The sequence below is a fragment of the Rhinolophus sinicus genome, linkage group LG15 (genome assembly GCF_036562045.2).
Source record: "Rhinolophus sinicus isolate RSC01 linkage group LG15, ASM3656204v1, whole genome shotgun sequence".
Classification (NCBI taxonomy): Eukaryota; Metazoa; Chordata; class Mammalia; order Chiroptera; family Rhinolophidae; genus Rhinolophus; species Rhinolophus sinicus.
In genome coordinates this window covers 23,263,505-23,279,003 of record NC_133764.1, presented here as the reverse complement: position 1 = coordinate 23,279,003, position 15,499 = coordinate 23,263,505, and the positions used below count along the sequence as shown (strand labels likewise).

General features: G+C 48.9%; 1 long non-coding RNA gene across 2 annotated transcripts in view; it reads right to left on the bottom strand.

The window, feature by feature from the left end:
- Window positions 1-10,536: 10,536 nt before the first annotated feature.
- Window positions 10,537-15,499, bottom strand: part of LOC141568807 (uncharacterized) — a 23,992-nt gene continuing 19,029 nt past the window's right edge. For both annotated transcript variants that reach the window (XR_012492023.1, XR_012492024.1), the window contains 2 exons: window positions 14,367-14,447; window positions 10,537-11,077 (listed from right to left, as the gene is read on the bottom strand). This is a non-coding gene — a long non-coding RNA (uncharacterized LOC141568807). The remainder of the gene's footprint in view (window positions 11,078-14,366; window positions 14,448-15,499) is intronic.

The window sequence follows — 15,499 nt, the reverse complement described above, 5'->3', positions numbered from 1 at the left end:
GCCTTGCTGCAGCAGTGAGACCTACTGCACTCCCTCACTTGGACCCCCGTGGGGACACCAGCTTCACTTCCCAGGGTTTTCCTCGTGACCCTCGCACCTGTTCAGGGAGAAACCAGAGAGCTGCACCCAGCCTTCTCAGCAGGTGCCACCGTCACCTTGTATATGGGGTGAAGACGAGGGGCACAGAGGGCAGTGCCCACGAAGCCTGAAGACAAGAACACCAAGCCCTTCTCCTGCCCTCGTCACTCAGGCCTCCTGGTTCCATTCTAATTCATTCTCCACCAGGAAGCTTGGAAAACCTGCGCAGTGTCACTCTGTGAATTCCATGGAGCCTGTCCTAGGACCAGGGTTCAGGGGGATTGAAAAAGAGGACTCTGGAGTCCCCCAGAGTCAATCCAACCATTTATCCTATTAGATTTCCAAATGACCTCATTTGAACAAAGGACTCCATGTGTGAAAACCATTAACCCATAGGACAAAGTCCAAAGTCAGCTTGGCCTTCAGAACCCTCCCCAACCTCTCCCTACTCCTCTCATCCCCACCACCCCTTCCAGGTACAACAGCTCCATTCTCTCTACTGCCCCACCTTATCCTGACTCTCCCCTTCAGTTCCAACTCTAACTCATCATTATTATTTTTAAACATTCCTGAGTGCCTACAACATAGCAATAGACACATTATCTTGTTTAATCTCCTTTATAAAACTCTGGGAGGCATAGCCTCATTTTACAGGTGAGGAAACTGAGGCCCAGAAAGCTTAAATGATCTGCTCAAGGTCACTGTCATCTTGGGGAAGCTAAGGGAAAAGTCGTTCTAAAGTCCAACCTGAGCCTCCAGGCATAGGATCCATCCCCCACTCTTCCCTTCCCCCCAGAAAGACAGTGGAGGAGGGGCCTTCCCCCGCATTCTTGCACCAAAGCAAGAGCAGAGGAGTGAGTTTCTGGCGGTTAGTGGACAGAAGGACAGGAAGAGGAAGATGAGGACTTAGGCCTCCTTGGAAGCAGAGAGTAGGGGCAGGGAGTCCTGGCTGAAGCCTGGAGAGCCCCAGGGCCGTCACTGGGGGGAGGAGGTGCTTATGGGTCACGTGTTCATAAATGTAGGCCATGCCTGGTCACTATGGCCCTTTACATCTTCAGGTGTGTCTTGTCTTCTACCTTGATGGGGCAGCTCCCTGGGGTCAGACATTGGTGCCTTAGGGAGGCAGAGCAGTAGAGAAGAGAGCAGAAGCTCTGGGCTCTTGGAGCCTCAGTTTTCCCATCTCCTAAATGGGGATAATAATAGTATCATCCCAGGATTGTGGAGAGAATTTAGTGTGACTGTACCAGGAGCCTGCACATAGTAGATCCTCCATACATGCCAGCCGCTTCCGGCTGCCCTGAAAGTGTGGGGGTGGGCTACATGCTTCTCTATTGATGGGAATGGCTGGAGTGGGGGTATCATGTCTTGGGGTTGCTGGGACTGTAAAGGGCCTCTGCTCTGGGCCTGGCTTGCACGTGACATAGTGGGGTGGTGGAGGGGGTGTAATAGCTCATTTTTCCTCTCCCTTCCCCACTGGCTGTCCTCTCGTGTTCCAGGAAAGGACCAGCCCTCTCAGAGTTTAAGTATATAAACAAGATCAAGAACATTGAGGCAGCCCTTTCCACCAGAACTCGGGTGGTTAATTGTCTCCCTATGCTGGGCTGTTCCTCTGCCCATCCCCCAGCCACACAGGGACTTCTGATCCCCCTCATGGACTGCCAAGAGTGAGGCCAGAGCTCCCCATCACCAACCCTGGCAATGGCCAGATACAAATCGGCAGGCAAAGGAAGGAGCAGTCGATATGGATTAGAATGGGGCCCCCATTGGTCAGGTTTTTCACCAAAGAAGCCAGCGTGGCTAGCAGCTAGTGGGGGGCCACAGCCTCCCCCCCAAGTGGGGGCCACAGCCTCAGTCCACCGCCTCACCCTGCCACAGAGCCTTAAAGAGCTGAGGGCATCCATATGGGCCGTGTAGAAAGGGGCAGGAAAGCGAGGAAGAGTGGGGGTGCAGGGAGGAAGCAGCTCAGCCTCAGGTCCGCTAGCTTCACACCCCCTACCCAAGCGAGTTTTCTTGGTGTTGAGAAAATGGTCAGCAGCTTGTCACAGTCCACTGGCTCCAAACAGCCCTCTGGAAATGTTGTTGAATTTAAATCCAAATGCAGAGATACCCACATACGCGCCTATCGCTCCTTCTACCCCTTCCTTAAACACGGACATAGTTATCTCATGGCTACATACACACCATGTGATTCAATTCAGTCCAAAAGTATTTATTGAATACCTACCTGTGCCAGGCACCGCAACTATAAACAGCTTCATGCTTAAAGGAACATACATTCTAAGAGGAGAGACAAACATGGAAAGAGGTTATTATAGGGCAGGGGACAAGTATAATTACAGGAGGACAAGCCATGTATGGAGAAAAGAACAATTAGTTCTAGGGTCGGGGGGCACTTCCCAGAGGAGGTGATATCGCAGAAGGGTTTTTGAGAATGAATAGGAGTTTGCCAAGTGGACAGAGTGGCAAAGGGATTGTTGTCATTTCCTGCCTCCTGCTGACATTTCTGGCCACACATTGCACGCCTTCCTCTCCCTTTTGCTGACTATGCACTTTTCGTTATGAGTTTCTTTTACCCTTAACACTCTCTATGCTGTTCCAATTGCCTGATAGGTTCTTCCCTTCGTTTCCTTGACCATTCCCTGTTCAACCTTCAAGGCTTGCCTTAAAGAACTACTTCTTCCTTAGACAGTGCCTCTGCCCCCGTCTAGACGCTGCCGTAGCGTCCTGAGTCTCCCCTTTCCTAACTGTCAACACACGTGTTCACTTGTTTTTTTCCATGAGGGCAAGGACTGTGTGGTACCTACAGCATCTGGGGCAGTGCCTGACACATGTCAGGAGCTTGATGGATGGGTTGGTGGATGGATAAATATGGATGGGTTGATGGAAGGGTGGTTCGTTCGAGGAGCTACAAGGAAATGAGAATTTAGAACGGCAGAGGCGTACAGAGTACAAGGGTGTGGGATGAGGGGAATTGTGAGAGATGAAAGTGAAGAGGCAGGCAGGGTGGGCGTGTGGTAGGCCCTGCGACCCATGGCTTGCACACATTGGCATACAGAATGAGTTCTAGAACATTGGCAGTGCAAGACCCCTTTGAGATAATGCAGTGTTAACCTTCATTTTACAAAGAAGGAAGCTGAGGTCGAGAGAGGCGGGGCTTGCTCCGAATTGCCCAGAGGGCTAGTCAGTGGTTCAGCTGGAATTATAGTCCCAGGCTTGACCTGCTGCTCCAGGGCACAGTTAGCCTCCTACACGCCTGGAGGAAATTAGGAGGCGATATGATCACCCTCACTCTCCTGGGTTGGGCCTGCTCCTCTGGGTACACTGCTAAAGGACATGTACTGAGTCCACACACACACGTACACCGCACCTGTACCCATCAGAGCAAGTGACTGAAACTCAACTTAATCTAGCTCAATCCAAAAGGACAGATTATTGGCCTGTGTAACTGGAAAGGGTAGATGAGGCTGCCTTGGGGTGCAGCTAGATTCAGGCACTCCAGCGGGATCGCCACATCTCTCTCCTCTGCTTCTCCATGTGCTGGCCACACTCTCACCTCCCCCTCATGGGCTGCCTCCACAATGGATCAGGGGAGGTGGGTGGGAAGGTATGGGGCAAGGCCCATGGAGCTGGAAAGGGAGAGAGGGGAGAAACTTGATAAATAAAATCCCAGCTCAATATTCTGCTGGTTCCAGCTCAGGTCCAATCCTAGTGGTCAGAAGGATAGGTACGGTGATTGAGCAAGTCTGGATCTCATCCACACCAGAGGCCATGAGAGGACATGGAACAGGGACTGACAGCACATCGAGTGACGTGGAAAGCAGAGGGCAGTGCTCCAAAGGAAAGGGGGACTGCTACCAGAAGAACAGGGAAGGGATGCTGAACAGTCAAAAATGGCAGATGGCTTTAGAAATAATGATAACAACGATAGCTTTTAGAGTATGTCATGCAAGTACTCTGCATACACTGTCTCATTGAAACCTAGAGTGAGGAGACCCAGGTTTGAGTCCCAGCTCTGCCATTTACTAGACCCTGGGCCTGTCCCTGAGTCCTTCAGAACCTGTTTCCCCCTCTCTGAAACAGGCAGAACATAGCCCACCTTCCAGGAGCTCTCTGGGGGTTTCTCTGTAAACTGTGAACAATGTGTACAATGTTAGGTGTAGGAGAGCTTCACAGTAAAGCTTGTGCACTGATTCCAGGTGGACACAAGAATAGGGAGGTGCTTTTAGCGAACCAGAAGGTTTTCAGGCCAGAGAAGCAGCAGGCTGGCTTCCAGTCGGACCCACACAGGGCACAGGAAGCCCTGCTCTGGGACCCCCCTGGCCTGGCCACTCTCCGCCCGGATGAAGGGCGTGAACAGAGGAGTTAATGGATTACAGGGCCGGGCAACAAAAAGAGAGGATTTTTCATTTTAAAATGTTCTGAAATAATTCATATTTGCTTTGCAGGGCGGCGTTGTGCGCTGTCAGCTCTGTAATAACTTCGAGGCCTTTATTTATTGTTTTGCCTTAATGATTTCATGTTGCTCTGGTGTGGAGAATTCACAGTGTCTTGTAACACATAACAGCAGAGAAGGTCCAGGCCATGGCAAGTCCCAGGGGGAGGGGGTCACGCTCCCCCACAGACCCTACCTATCCCCCTGGAGATGGCAAGCTCTGGGTAAGGTGCTTTATCCATGAGGGCCAATTCTCACAACACCCTACAAAGCTGATACCATTTTACAGAAGTGAAAACTGAGGCTTGGAGAGATTACAAGATTTACTACCTGACTTTGGGTGACCAAGCTAAGATTCAAACACAGGACTGTGGTTTTCCAGCCTTCTGTATACTGGTGGGTCTTCAACTTCAGTATGTGTCAGAATCACCTGGGGAGAATCTTTAAAATATGGGTTCCTAGGGCGCGACTCTGGATATTGGGCTTCAGTAGGTCTAAGATGGCACTTGAGGCTCTGTATTTAACAAGCTGCCCAGATGAATCACAGCCCCATTTGGGGACTCAACTGGTGGTTGAGACCACACTAGTCAAACACTTGGACCCTGTTCCTCAAGAGTTGTGGTCCCACAATAGGCCATCTCTCCATAGCCCACCTCTCTCACAAACGTCCCATTAGATGCTCCAGTCCCCCTGTCATTCTCCATCCTGTATCCCTGAATGCTCAGACTCCCCACCAGACCTCTAGCCCCTTCAGTGAAGCCAGGAGAGGAAAGGGATGGGAGGGAGGAGAGGCTTTCTTGGTTGCCATGGTGATTCTCCACCTCCCAGTCTGTGGGGGGAGGCAGTTTCTTTGTGAGCCTCCAGCCAAGGCCTGGAGGGAAGCAAGCTGTCCTGGGCAGGGAGGAGGCAGAGGGGTGAGAGGACTCTAGTCACTGGGGAGAGGGGAAGAAGGAGTGGGGGACAGGGTGGGAGACCATGGGCCCAGGGCAGTCAGAACAGACAGCCAGCTCTTCCAGGTGCTGGAGCTGCCAGCCTTCAGCCAGGGAGCTGAGGTTGACAGGGCCTGATGCTCCCTGAGCCCAAAGCTGGCAGGAGACCCCGGGCAGGTGGTTGCAGAGATGTAGGCACGGACAAGACAGCCAGAGGCTGGCACAGGATGGAGTCAGAGCCTCAGGGCTGGGAAAGACCAAGGCTTTGAAAGCAAAGAGGGAGGCGATACGGAAAAATAAAACAAAGCAGCAGAACCCTTCACAGACCCGGGACTGCAGCCCACTCCCACCCCTAGCTGGGCTGGGGCTGGCAGGGCCTGGGATCCCAGCCTGCTGGGTTGGGCTGGGCTGGGCTGGCAAGCCGGATGGCACAGGCTGCGGCAGAGGCAGATGGAGCTAGGAGGGGGCCTGACCCCCAGCCCACCAGGGAATGGCTGGGATTGTCTGTTCGTTGGAGCCCTCCCACTGCCCCCCCCCCACAAACCTCCCGCCTCTGGGAGCATGGCTGGGGAAACGGGTGAGGGGGGGGCAACATTTCAGAGCCAGTTCTCCACCTCCTCCTGCTCCCTTTGGCTTTCTTTCCCTGCCAATGGCACACACTGCCTGCTCCCAGCCTGGCTCTGGCAAAGACCAGGATGTTGGGGGGCGGGGTGGGGTGAGGGAGCATGATGTGAGAGAGAGGGAGGAGGGAAGGAAAGAAGCTGGGAGGCAACATCCTAGAGAGGAGTAAAAGGAAGCTGAGGAAGGAGGCCTAATGGGAGATACTCTCTCCCAACACCATTTTGTTGAGCAAGCACTTACTTTGTACCAGGACCCATTGAGCTCTTTAAATGTATCAACTCAGTTAATCCTCACAACAGTCCTAATCAGCAGGGGCTATGACTCTGATCCCCATTTTAAAGATGAGAAACTGAGGCAGAGAGAGGGTGAGTGACCTGCCCAAGGTCACAAGCTAGAAATTGACAGAGGAAGGGTTCAAATATAGAAGTTCAAAGTTCATGCTCTTAGCCCTCACACTCTACTACCTTTCACCCCACACATACACATTTAGTCTATAAATTCCTTTTTCCTTTTTTGCCCCATCTTTTCGCAGCATTTCTCTAATCAGCCTTTATTCCTTCATGTAGTGTGTTCCAGTCTATCCACTCACCATGCCAGCACTATTGCATGAATGGCCATATGCAAACACATACATGTATGGATAGATGGACACTCACATGCATGACCATTGAGGAATCCACATCCATGTGAACGTATTTGCACACCTCTGCATGAGAAGCACCCACATCCACATGTGGATGGATATGCACACAGGTTCATTTCCACGTGTACCCACCATACATACCACACCCTGGGTAGGTCTCACATGTTCTCACCAACAGAGCATTAACTGTGGCAAGCTAATCCCAAACAATGGTGGAGCCAAAAAAATCTGTTTGGCTTTGCAATAAAGTACTGCTTGGCATATGGGGTTTTTGGCAATACGTTTACCTTTCTAGGTTTAGCTCAGGCTGATGTGGTTTCCTGCATGTCTGCAGCTTGGCAGCCCCAGGTTCTGGGGTAATCAGCCCCTGAGAACCTGCCAGATGCCAGGTTCTCGGCAAGGCACCTCCCAGACATTCTTTCCAATCCTCACAGCTGCACATGGGGCAGGTCTCGCTGGCCCTATTTTATAGGTGAGGACCCTGAGATTCAGCAAGTTGCCATTTGCACAGTCACACAGGGAGAGTGAAGATTCGAACCTCAGGTCAGCCTGAGGGTCTGCAAAGCTTGAGTGCCTTCAGGTGGATTGGTGAGCCAGACATGTGACTTCCCAGGCGTGCCTCATCCGTCTGGAATGTGGCTGCCTCACCGTCTGGTCACGTCTGGGTCCCTCTTCTACAGCCAGGCTGGTGGGCGTGGATGGGCTGCAGTGGTTCACGCTGAGCTCCTCTACAGAAGGCCCCACACAGGCTGAGTGCAAGGAGGTATGCAAAAGGCTTTTCCCCAGTGACAATGAAGACCGTAATGATGGCTCAGATGGTACAAAGACCAGACAGACTTATGGCCCACCCCCTAGATGTAGGCATATCCATTCCTTCAGCAGTTCTGGAATACCTACTGTGTGCCTGGCATGTTATTGGACCCTGAGAACAATACAAACAGGAATCAAACCTGAACTCTGCCTTCCTTCAGATAGCTTATGAGAACAGTTTTCAGTTACAGAAAAGGCTTTAATATAAGGTGAAAGGAAACCTAAATGTTGTAAGAGATACAGATAAAAAGTGAGAGACCACTTTCAGCTTGAGACATGAAGGAAGCCCTCCTGGGAAAGAGGCTTCCCAGCCTCTGTGTAATGGGCCTTGAAGAGCAGGGTGACTTGATGTGGCAAAGGAGAAGGGGTTCTTAACTTGCCAAGGGGCACCATCCAAGGCGCAGGTGGGATATTAGCAGGTGGGCATGGAGAGAGCAAGTAGCTCCTTTTTCCTGTGGCAAAGGCTGTGTGAAAGGAATGGTGGGAGGTGGGCTGGGATCAGATGGCAGAAGATCCCAAGACCCAGGACAAGGTATTTGGACCTTATCGACAATAGGGAGCCATCAAAGATTGTTGAGCAGGGGAAGGCCTCGGGCACTGTGTTTCATTTAGGAAGACTAACCCACAGTGGTGAGCAAAGTAAATTGGAAATGTACATGTATGCACACGTGTACATCCTCAGAAAGGTAAAGATAGACATATACACAAATACACAAGCCCAAAAGCATAAGGTTAATTCCTGAGCCCAGCTCTTTTTAAATTTTGAATTGTACTTGTTTATTTGAATAGGTGATACATTCACATGACCTCAAATTAAAAGGGAATCTAAGAGAATACACTGAAAAATAAAGCTACCCCCTCATTCCATGCTCCAGGCCCCCAGTTCCTTTACCTAGAAGCAAGCACAGTGGCCATGTTGGAAACTTCCTTCCAGAGATGTTCTGTGCATACTCAGGCAAATATCCAGCTGCATTTTTATTATACACATATTTCTGTACCTTGCTTTTCTCATTTAATAACATCTCTTAGAGATCTTTACACATCAGCACTTGAAGAGCTGCCTTGATCTTTTTACTAGCAGTATACTATTTCATTGTTATAGTTGGACACGTACATTATGTCTGGTCTTTGGCTCTTACCAAAAACTTTGTGATGAATCACCTTGAACATGTGTCATTTTACATATTCATTCATTCATTCAACAGACATTTATTGAACACCGACTATGTGCTGGACAGCAATCCAGGTGCCACACATAGGGCAGTGAACAAAACGGGCAAAAGCCCTTGCCCGCGTTGAGCATACCTTCTGATGTGTCTGAGTAGATCTGCAAGATGCATTCCTAGAGGTCAAATCACTGAATCAAAGGGTCAGTACATTTTAAAATTCTAGTAGATAAAGTCACATTTCCCCCCAGAGAGGTTGTACCAATTTACTCTTGCAGTGTAAAAGAATTTCCTCATCCTTTACCAACAAAATCTTATCAAACTTTTTGATCTTTGCCAATGTGACAGATGAAAAATGATTGTAGTGCTACTTTGCATTTTTCTTGTGATGAACGAGGTTACACATGTTTTCATATATTTAAGAACACTACTCAGATCCTTTTGTGTCAATTATCTGCTGTCCTTCGTTCATGTTTCTATTAGGTGATGGATCTTTTTCATGTTGATTTGTGGATTCTCTTTATTGAGGAAATAAACCCTTTGCCTGTGGTATGAGTTACAAATAATTTTTCTCTAGCTTGTCATTTGTACTTGAACTTTGTTTATGGTTGATTTTTTTAATGCAGCCTTTTAAAGTATGAAATAGAATTTAAGGAGAATTCTGCTCATTCCCAGCTTTGCCTCCCATGGTGAAATAACTTGGTAGGGTTGAAAGAGATATCGGTCACAGGAACCTTGCCTTGAGTTCCAACCTGGCTTCTTAAGAGAAGCACGGATTCTAGGTCAAGGAAGGTGATAGTCCTACCCTGTTCTGATGCCCCATCTCAAGAGGTCTTTGGACAAAGGGAAGCCAGCTCAGAGGAGGGTAACCAAGAGGGTGAATAGGCTTGAAATCAAGTCACATGAGGGACGGTGATGGAACTTTGTCTTGGAGTCTGGAGCAGATCGTTGTCTGTGAATGTCATGTTGGGCAATGGGACTGGCCACATGACGCAAAAGCAGGGCCTATGATGGAAGCTCTGGGAAGCCGTCAGAGAAGGGGGCTCTTTTTAAGGCAGAGCTGTCTGAAAATAGAATGGCCTGCTTTGTGAGGAAATGAGCTTCTCATCATTAGAGATGTACAAACCAGAACTGCATGACCACCTACTGGAGACGCCAGAAGTCAGACCAGGTGCCTTTCAAAACCTCTAATCCTGGGAGCCCGTAATTCTACGAGACCAAAAGGAATCTTAAAATTCCTCATTTTATAGATGAAAAAAGGAAGGTGGGAAACTAATATGCATTGAGCACATACTTTGTCCCAGGCACTTTGACACATATGATCTGATTTAAAAGGATAAGAACCAGAGATGTTGAGTGATTCACTTAAGGCTGCACAGCAATTTAGTGGCAGAGTTAGAACTGTAACCCAGGTCCCCAGAATCCAAATCTAGAGCTCTCTCCCCTGAACCATCTGTTCCTGTTCAATAATTAAATGCATGTTTATTGCATGTCTATTGAGTACCTACTTTGAATGGACATTAACGTGGCCAATGAGAGCATATTATAGGCAGGTTATTAGCAAAGTCATAGGATCTTTGCTCTGCAGAGGTCACTGCCTGGTGGGCAGGTACAGGTAGTACCAATGGTGCTCTCTGGAGGTGTGCAATGTGGTAGCTCTAGGTAGACCTATAATGAAATAGGAGGAAATTTGGTAAGTGCTGTAATGAAAATTTGTTCCAAGTGCTGTGGGAACATGGAAGGCATGAATAACTCTAGCAGGGAAGGGAAGGGAATCCAGAAAAGCCGCCCAGAGGAGGTGACATCTGAGCAGGGCCTTGAAGAATACATAAAAGAACAAAGAGCAAAAGAGAATAATTTCTGTATTCATTCCACAGACATTTATTGAGCAGCTCCAGGTTGCCAGGAAGAAATGAGTAATTCACAGTCCAGCAGTGGGGGCAGATAAGTCACCTATAAATTGCCATAGAGTGTAAATACAATGCGGAAACCTGCTCACGGTACAAAAGCGAAGTCATTCCTGGAATAAAATTGGGAGTGAGGGTGCCTGGGAAGGCGCTTGGAGAAGTGAAGACAGATTTGGGGACGGGAAATAGAACATTCCCAAGCTGATAATAAGGGAGTTAGGAGAGAGGGAAAGGCATTCCAAGCAAAGAGAATGGCATGTGCGAAGTTTCAGAGCCTTGAAAGCGCATCTTGTCTTCAGAGACCCAAAGCAGATCTGAAAGGCTCGAGTGTAAAATGCTGGGGTGTGGGCAGCCAGGCAGGAGGTGGAATTGACTTACAGGCTTTTAAGCAGGACCTGCCAGGTTTCCGGATGAATGGGGAAGCAGCGTTGGTGTGTACGGATTTAGCAGGCTTAGCAACCTTCCTTCAAAGCCGTGCCCCAGATTGAGAGCTGGAAGAGAAAAGTGTGAGCCATAAATCCCCAGCTCCTCCTGCTGTGCCCAGCACTGCAGAGCCAGGGAGTCGGGAGACTCGCAACTCTCCAGTCCAACCACTGCGACCCCAGCTAATCCAGCCTCCTGGCCCATCTGACACTTACTCCCACTTAACATTTTGTTAGCGACTCTATAAACGAGCTCTCCCTGACCTTCAATCCCTAGCTAATTGCTGGTTTCATGTACAAGACTAGCTTAATTTTACGTGATAATTACCTGAGAGTGGCAATACATATGGCATTGCATGTTCGAAATGTCAGGCCTGGAAAACTACCAAGTGTCCATAGTCAGGGGCAAAAGGAGGAGGCAGCAGAATGGTGGGGGCCTTACAGAGGCAGCCAGGGTAGGAGGCCACGAGAGAAGAGGGAAAATGCCCAGTGCAGACAGAGCTCTGGAGAACTGGGGCCCCAGACTGCATTAGGGCCCAGAATCCTCTGCTGCACCCAGGGACACAGGCCAGAAAAGCAACACACACATTTCACAGTCACGCATGCACACACATACATCATGGAGCAACATGGACCAGGTCAGAAGCATAGCTCATACACACTCTGTCACCCACTCAACAAATGCTCACAGACCACCTACTATGTGCCAGCCAGTGTGTGGGCACTTGCACTGGTTTCAAATCCCCACCCCACTCAGGGAGGTTGGAAACGTGTGGAGGGCATGTTTGGGTTGTCACAATTATTTGCGGAGATGCTGTCGGTACTGAGTAAGCAAGCTCCCCAGGAATGCTAAATGGCTTGCAATTCCCAGCACAGTCTCATTCCATAAAGAATTGCCCACCCCAAACCCAGACGAGAACCCTAAGCTAAGCCAGGGCCACAGTCATGAAGAAGCCTAGTGGCCCCTGCCCTCTTGGTGATGACAGTCAGGAAGGATGATGATGGCAAGGGATTACCACGTGGGAAATGGGTGTAATGAAAGAGGACTCAGGACATTTGCAGGCAAACTAAGAAAGCACAGGGTTCAGAAAGGGCCTCACTTAAAAAATGCCCTTTGTTCCCCCAGCATCTCCAGTGTATGCCTAGAACAGTGCTTGGCACAAGGATAGACGGATACCAAATGGTGTCTGTGTGTGTCTGTGCCACCTGCCACACACCTGGGTGCACACATGCTCTCCAGAAGGAGGGCTTGGATTCACTTTTTTCTCATCATTCCAGGGTGCAGGGCAAGGCAGGTGGGGTTTAGGGCCCTGGGTTGGTGGGCAGGGGAGTATAGGCCAAGAAGGAGAAAGGGTGCCCCTGACCAGCTGGGCGGGCCCTTCCACAGGAGGCACATGTGGACACCCACTCAGATACACACAGGCCACAGCACAAAGTGGCACAATCCTCAGATTAAGGAGCGTCCCCTTTAGTCTCCTCACCCGTAGAATTGTGGACTCCTGAACTGTGTTGGAGTAAATTACTTGCTTAATGAGATTTCAATTAACAAAAACAAATTAAAATCACTTTGGTAATTAAGCTGCTGTGAACCTCACCAGCAGACCTCAGATTTCCATGGAGAGGGATCTGGGATGTCATGCTGCTGAGGCCTGGGCAGGGCCAGGAGCTCCCTGCCTTGGGGACTCCACCCCAGGAGTCACAGCTCCCTGGAGCCATTCTATAGGCTCAGAAAATGTGGGTAGGATGGCAGGGGCTGCACATAGCAGCTAAACTGAAATTCAAATTGTAGCCCTGCCACTTGGCTGTGTGAGCTAGAGCACATTAATTGACCTCTCTGAGCCTCGGTTTCCTCATCTGTGAAATGGGGATAATAATAGACTACATCATTGGGCTGTGCAAGGATTAAGTGAATGAATGCATGTAAAACATTTAAAAGAGCACCTGTCCCATAGCAAAGGCTTTTAATCTACTTTCCCCTGTATGGGGTCAAGGCTTTCACAGGGTGTTCTTTCCAACCTTGCAATTTGCATTTACCTGAACCCCAAACCCTCCAGGGCAGTCCTGTTGTTCTGAGTTGGGTAAATATGGATCTACCGCAGAGGACCCCTTGGAGGTGAGGTTTCTGCCAGGTTCTAGCTCACCTGGGCCCCCATTTCTTTCCGTCTGAGCCAGTAGCTCAGATCTGGGAGCTATAAACCTTTTTCTTCTCAAATGATCTGGAGAATACGCCTTTCTTTGGGTTATGAAATCCACATCCGCCCACCTGAGAGGCCTGGAGAGTTAAGCAGTGCAGGTATCACTGGCCCCATTCCACAGGTGAGAAAATTGGCTAATGACTTCCCCAGTGGTTGAAAGAGAAGAAAATTCTCAGTGCTGGCAGGAATACACGTTTGGTCTTGTGAATTTTTAATAATAAAATTTTAGTTTTAATTTTTGAATCACTGTTTGGTACCTTCACCCAGAGGGACTGAAACAGAAACTTAAAATTAAAAATTCATTATTCAGAGTTATTTGTAAAAAAACAAAATTCATTATTCAACATTCAGAAAATGAAGTAAGAGTATAGTAAATCTAAATAAAATTGTAAATGATGTCTTTGTTTTTTAAAGTTTGTAGCACTTATACTTTTGAAGTTATTAAGGCAAAAACTGCACTAAGCCTTTTGGAATAGATATTTGTGTTAAATATACAATATATATTTTATTTACATATAAATATAATACACACACACCCCAAATATTATTTTCTCTATGGTAGATACAATTACAGATGGTTTTGTTTTATGTGTTCATACATTCAACAATTTTGTTACCATCCTACATACTGTTTAACTCAATAGCAGCTTTTCAGTGCCTATGAAGTGCACTGAACAAACAAGCCAGACTTGAACCCTACTTCCAGGGAACTTAGCACTTGCTGAAGATCAACCTTGGACATGAAACAATGAAGTGAATATTGCAGAAAAGGAAAGGCAGGGCCTCGGAAGCCTATTACAGAAAGGGCAATCCTGGGGATGGTGGTGGGGTGTCTGTAATAAACATTTATTTCTTTCGTAATTGGACTAAAATAAAACAATGTATACATTTTTTAAATGAATCCCAAGAGGCCCATAGCTAGTTAGTAATAGAACTGAATGTAGACCTAACAGCTTTCTGGTTCTCAGGCAAATGATTTTTTTTAGTCTGACACCAATACCCTGGATAGTTTGAACAGCATCCCAATTCTGAGTAGAAAACATCCGAGACGGGCAAAAGGAGATGTCTGACAGTGATGGTCCCACCACCTATGCACCTGTCAGACCAAGGAGGTATCCCCATTTACACCTCCATGTCAGATAGAGGGGTCAGCATCCACCTACCTTTGTCAGATGAAGGAGGGGTGTGTGTGTGGGTGCGCACCAAACAGAACTCCAGTTGATGGGTATCTCACCCTCCGTCATCTGTGAAGGAGTGCAAACATTGCTTGGTCTCAGACCCTCCCTGCCAGGCTGATCTCAGTGCCCCTTCAGCCCACCCTGGGAGCCAGGCCAAGGGGAGCACATCCCAATGCCCAGAACCTCCCACAGCCTGTTCCCTCCTACTCCCAGACAACTGCTCATCTCGCAGCCCCTTCCCTGCAGGCCCCTCGGCCCTTGGGAGGGAGAGGGCATGGTGCCATCCTCCAAGCACCCAGCTCAGTGAGGGCGGCGGCCATGATGACCCCCCCACCCGGAGATGCAACCACAAGGGTGGTCCTCTCTATGCCCAGACTTCATGTATCATATTTTGTGCTGACTTCAGGCAACCAAGGGAGGAGGACACAGAGTTGTACTTTCCAAGTAGCTGGAAACCCTTAATCAATGTTAATTGGCACTAATTAGCATATGTTAATTAATGATATTTACTACAAATTAAAGGTATGAGTGCTCCCAGAGGGTTTCCTGTTCATCCAATTAGTGCCAATTAGTTGCAATTAACACGTGTAAATGAGATTCCATTGAACCCAAAACAAACAGCACAGAATCCCTCAGATTCCCTCTTGAACCTTTTCAGTCAGCCAGGGAGCTGGGGGTGGAGGGTGGGAAGTGAGGGGGGAGTGGAGAGAGAGAAAGAGAGAGACAGAAAGAGAGAGAGAGAGAGAGAGAGAGAGAGAGAGAGAGAGACCAACCCTTGGGCTGACCTCCTGGAGCAGGATACTGACTCTCCATGTGCCAGGGAGGAGGGGAGGAAGAACCAAGTTGGGCTAAGCTGCTGGACAACCCAGAGGTTGGCCTCCTGAGGCATTGACCATGCTCCTGAGGGCCATGGGCCATTCCTTGGGCATCTCTGTACCTGCCACCGTGTCGGTGTCATGCGGGGTGGCCTGCGGGGTCTCTGCTCCCGCTCCCCACACAAGAACGCAGGACATGGTGAGACCAAAAAGGAACACCCACGGAGCCATAGATAGGGGAGTCATACCACTATAGTCTCGCTGGCGGCTGGGTTGGAGACACAGGAAGCAGGAGCCACACTG